We start from the raw sequence: 4,779 nt of genomic DNA, 5'->3' as shown, positions 1-4,779 counted from the left end.
AGTGTGGTTTTCACAGGCTAAGCAACTCATTGGGATCTATGAGACTAAGGCCTAGTTTACAGCCAGTGAATTTGCTGGAGATAGGTTAAAGGGTTGGCACGGAGGCTTCGAGAGTGATTTTTAAAAAGTGCATTTTGCTGAGTCATTGCCAATGCTTCTTTTCAAAGGTGAATAAAATCTAAGCCATTTGAGGCAGCATCACAAAACTCGGCATGCTCCATCTGGCCATGGCCTTGATTCATCTTTGGCGGAACCACAGCACAGCCAAAAACATTGCAAAGGTCTGAAATGATCAAAACTTTGATGTTAAGGTCTCTCAAGAATGCCTAAGGGATATCAGCATGTGGAAGGTCACAACGAGCAGATGGCTTGCATTCTTTCTGCCTTCAATGGCGTGCCGGCCTGCAGAAGGTGTCCAAATGTGGACTTCAGCCAGAAATCGAAAAGTCGATCAATGGAAACTGCCGAAACCAGCTCGTTGGTCTAGGAGTATGATTCTCGCTTAGGGTGCGAGAGGTCCCGGGTTCAAATCCCGGACGAGCCCCATTTCCTTACTTTAAATCCACAGGCGTCTGGCACCATTTATGAGTGGCCCTTTCTGAAGAGTGCTGGGCCCCAGACTTCTGTTTCTTTCAACTGTCCAGTAAAAAGGGGACTATAGGGAGGTGTGAAAAGGCTTGTTGGTCTAGAGGTATGGTTCTCGCTTCGGGTGTGAAAGGTCCCGGACAAGCCCCCTTTCGTCTCAAATCTCTGACTGATGTTAGAGCGAGTTAACTCCTTTAAAATTTTGCTAAGTAGTGTCCAACTTCAGAAAATACTAGAGTGCCCACTTCCTGTCCTGGTGATCTAAGCCAGAATTTGCTTGTTAGGTTTTAAGGAATTTACTTAGGTAACACTCACCTAAACCTGACGTCTGTTTTTACAGAGAAATGCACAGTTTCGCCCAACCAGCAACTTTAAAGCTAGGGCTTTCAAACTTAATGTCATCCATCTGTCCAATGCCTGGAATAAAGTCCTTGAGTTTTGTACGGCTAGGTCAACTCATTGATGCACATGCATTGTGGGTTTTTTTTTAAGTTTGTTTTGCCATGTCATTGCCAGTGTGGTTTTCACAGGCTAAGCAACTCAGTGGGCTCTATCAACCAAGGCCTAGTTTATAGCCAGTGAATTTGCTGGAGATAGGTTAAAGGGCTGACGCGCTCCAGCTTCGACAGTGATTTTTAAAAAGTGCATTTTGCTGAGTCAAAGTATTAGCGCGCTAGACTTAGGAGGGTTTTTTCTCAGGCTATTTAAATATGCTGTTTTAACTGTAACAATCAAATTAGATTAGCCTTGCGACTAAACTTTGTAGGGTGGAAGATCTAAGGGACCAGATCTGGCTTGAGCTTCGGTAAATATTAGAGACACATATTGTAGTACCATGTATGGTGAAGTTGGAAAATCAGCTCTGGCGGAACCACAGCATAGCCAAAAATATTGCAAAGGGCTGAAATGATCATACCTTTGATGGTAAGGCCTCTCAAGAATGTCTAAGAGAGCTTAGCATGTGGAAGGTCATAACGAGCAGTGGGCTCTATCAGACGTCTCTTTCTAAAGAGAAATGCACAGTGTCACCCAACCAGCAACTTTAAAGCTAGGGCTTACAAACTTAATGTCATCCATCTGTCCAATGCCTGGATTAGAGTCCTTGAGTTTTGTACGGCTAGGTCAACTCTTTGATGCACATGCATTTTGGAGTTTTTTTAAGTGTGTTTTGCAATGTCATTGCCAGTGTGGTTTTCACAGGTTAAGCAAATCAGTGGGCTCTATCAGACCAAGGCCTAGTTGATAGCCAGTGAATTTGCTGGAGATAGGTTAAAGGGCTGGCGCGCCCGGCTTCGACAGTGATTTTTAAAAAGTGCATTTTGCTGAGTCATTGCCAATGCTTCTTTTCAAAGGTGAATAAAATCTAAGCCATTTGAGGCAGCATCACAAAACTCGGCATGCTCCATCTGGCCATGGCCTTGATTCATCTTTGGCGGAACCACAGCACAGCCAAAAACATTGCAAAGGTCTGAAATGATCAAAACTTTGATGTTAAGGTCTCTCAAGAATGCCTAAGGGATATCAGCATGTGGAAGGTCACAACGAGCAGATGGCTTGCATTCTTTCTGCCTTCAATGGCGTGCCGGCCTGCAGAAGGTGTCCAAATGTGGACTTCAGCCAGAAATCGAAAAGTCGATCAATGGAAACTGGCGAAACCGGCTCGATGGTCTAGGAGTATGATTCTCGCTTAGGGTGCGAGAGGTCCTGGGTTCAAATCCCGGACGAGCCCCATTTCCTTACTTTAAATCCACAGGCGTCTGGCACCATTTATGAGTGGCCCTTTCTGAAGAGTGCTGGGCCCCAGACTTCTGTTTCTTTCAACTGTCCAGTACAAAGGGGACTATAGGGAGGTGTGAAAAGGCTTGTTGGTCTAGAGGTATGGTTCTCACTTCGGGTGTGAAAGGTCCCGGACAAGCCCCCTTTCGTCTCAAATCTCTGACTGATGTTAGAGCGAGTTAACTCCTTTAAAATTTTGCTAAGTAGTGTCCAACTTCAGAAAATACTAGAGTGCCCACTTCCTGTCCTGGTGATCTAAGCCAGAATTTGCTTGTTAGGTTTTAAGGAATTTACTTAGGTAACACTCACCTAAACCTGACGTCTGTTTTTACAGAGAAATGCACAGTTTCGCCCAACCAGCAACTTTAAAGCTAGGGCTTTCAAACTTAATGTCATCCATCTGTCCAATGCCTGGAATAAAGTCCTTGAGTTTTGTACGGCTAGGTCAACTCATTGATGCACATGCATTGTGGGGTTTTTTTTAAGTTTGTTTTGCCATGTCATTGCCAGTGTGGTTTTCACAGGCTAAGCAACTCAGTGGGCTCTATCAACCAAGGCCTAGTTTATAGCCAGTGAATTTGCTGGAGATAGGTTAAAGGGCTGACGCGCTCCAGCTTCGACAGTGATTTTTAAAAAGTGCATTTTGCTGAGTCAAAGTATTAGCGCGCTAGACTTAGGAGGGTTTTTTCTCAGGCTATTTAAATATGCTGTTTTAACTGTAACAATCAAATTAGATTAGCCTTGCGACTAAACTTTGTAGGGTGGAAGATCTAAGGGACCAGATCTGGCTTGAGCTTCGGTAAATATTAGAGACACATATTGTAGTACCATGTATGGTGAAGTTGGAAAATCAGCTCTGGCGGAACCACAGCATAGCCAAAAATATTGCAAAGGGCTGAAATGATCATACCTTTGATGGTAAGGCCTCTCAAGAATGTCTAAGAGAGCTTAGCATGTGGAAGGTCACAACGAGCAGTGGGCTCTATCAGACGTCTCTTTCTAAAGAGAAATGCACAGTGTCACCCAACCAGCAACTTTAAAGCTAGGGCTTACAAACTTAATGTCATCCATCTGTCCAATGCCTGGATTAGAGTCCTTGAGTTTTGTACGGCTAGGTCAACTCTTTGATGCACATGCATTTTGGAGTTTTTTTAAGTGTGTTTTGCAATGTCATTGCCAGTGTGGTTTTCACAGGTTAAGCAAATCAGTGGGCTCTATCAGACCAAGGCCTAGTTGATAGCCAGTGAATTTGCTGGAGATAGGTTAAAGGGCTGGCGCGCCCGGCTTCGACAGTGATTTTTAAAAAGTGCATTTTGCTGAGTCATTGCCAATGCTTCTTTTCAAAGGTGAATAAAATCTAAGCCATTTGAGGCAGCATCACAAAACTCGGCATGCTCCATCTGGCCATGGCCTTGATTCATCTTTGGCGGAACCACAGCACAGCCAAAAACATTGCAAAGGGCTGAAATGATCATACCTTTGATGTTATGGCCTCTCAAGAATGCCTAAGGGATATCAGCATGTGGAAGGTCACAACGAGCAGTGGGCTCTATCAGACGTCTCTTTCTAAAGAGAAATGCACAGTGTCACCCAACCAGGAACTTTAAAGCTAGGGCTTACAAACTTAATGTCATCCATCTGTCCAATGCCTGGATTAGAGTCCTTGAGTTTTGTACGGCTAGGTCAACTCTTTGATGCACATGCATTTTGGAGTTTTTTTAAGTGTGTTTTGCAATGTCATTGCCAGTGTGGTTTTCACAGGTTAAGCAAATCAGTGGGCTCTATCAGACCAAGGCCTAGTTGATAGCCAGTGAATTTGCTGGAGATAGGTTAAAGGGCTGGCGCGCTCCAGCTTCGACAGTGATTTTTAAAAAGTGCATTTTGCTGAGTCAAAGTATTAGCGCGCTAGACTTAGGAGGGTTTTTTCTCAGGCTATTTAAATATGCTGTCTTAACTGTAACAATCAAATTAGATTAGCCTTGCGACTAAACTTTGTAGGGTGGAAGATCTAAGGGACCAGAATTGGCTTGAGCTTCGGTAAATATTAGAGACACATATTTTATTACCATGTGCGGTGAAGTTGGAAAATCAGCTCTGGCGGAACCACAGCATATCCAAAAACATCGCAAATTGCTGAAATGATCATACCTTTGATGTTAAGGCCTCTCAAGAATGCCTAAAAGAGCTTAGCATGTGGAATGTCACAACAAGCAGTGGGCTCTATCAGACGTCTCTTTTTACAGAGAAATGCACAGTGTCACCCACCCAGCAACTTTAAAGCTAGGGCTTTCAAACTTAATGTCATCCATCTGTCCAATGCCTGGATTAAAGTCCTTGAGTTTTGTACGGCTAGGTCAAGTCATTGATGCACATGCATTGAGGAGTTTTTTTAAGTGTGTTTTGCCATGTCATTGCCAG

The 4,779-nt window shown here is 43.8% G+C and overlaps 1 non-coding gene across 1 annotated transcript; it reads left to right on the top strand.

Moving 5' to 3' along the window:
* The first annotated feature begins 472 nt into the window (after positions 1-472).
* On the top strand, positions 473-544 carry trnap-agg (transfer RNA proline (anticodon AGG)). Its single transcript has one exon. It is a non-coding gene; the product is annotated as a tRNA-Pro (tRNA).
* The last annotated feature ends 4,235 nt before the right edge of the window (positions 545-4,779 follow it).

Source organism: Electrophorus electricus, chromosome 23 (assembly GCF_041902795.1).
Source record: "Electrophorus electricus isolate QZ-2024a chromosome 23, ASM4190279v1, whole genome shotgun sequence".
NCBI classification, from domain to species: domain Eukaryota; kingdom Metazoa; phylum Chordata; class Actinopteri; order Gymnotiformes; family Gymnotidae; genus Electrophorus; species Electrophorus electricus.
This window is presented reverse-complemented; position numbering and strand designations above follow the sequence as displayed.